Here is a 415-nt window from a genome sequence, read left to right on the forward strand (position 1 = left end):
TGCTGTTGCTTTTTTCCCCCAATATCATGTTACAGGCAACGGTACCAGTAAAAACAGCTGCTGTCAGAAGTGGGATTCGAACCCACGCCTCCAGTGGAGACTGCGACCTAAACGCAGCGCCTTGGACCGCTCGGCCATCCTGACTGAATAAAACCTAAATTTAGTGGACATTTCCATAAGTATCATGAGATACTACATTACATGGGTCATGAGATAGTTCATTCTTTGTATACTATGCCATGATATATCATATCTCAACTTTGGCCTCAATGAAGCGTCTTCCCTTCAGGCAATGCGTTTGCCATGCATGCAAGTGCACATTCCTAGTATATTACTTTGTCACATTAAGGCCATATTTCTAATGTTTACATCGGGATTGTAGGATTAGAGTTGTAAAATCCGGTCTGTGAGTTCT

At 42.7% G+C, this 415-nt stretch overlaps 1 non-coding gene across 1 annotated transcript; it reads right to left on the reverse strand.

The window, feature by feature from the left end:
• Positions 1-61: 61 nt before the first annotated feature.
• trnal-uag (transfer RNA leucine (anticodon UAG)) lies at positions 62-144 on the reverse strand. Its single transcript has one exon. It is a non-coding gene; the product is annotated as a tRNA-Leu (tRNA).
• Positions 145-415: the final 271 nt, after the last annotated feature.

Source organism: Anoplopoma fimbria, unplaced genomic scaffold (assembly GCF_027596085.1).
Source record: "Anoplopoma fimbria isolate UVic2021 breed Golden Eagle Sablefish unplaced genomic scaffold, Afim_UVic_2022 Un_contig_5324_pilon_pilon, whole genome shotgun sequence".
Classification (NCBI taxonomy): Eukaryota; Metazoa; Chordata; class Actinopteri; order Perciformes; family Anoplopomatidae; genus Anoplopoma; species Anoplopoma fimbria.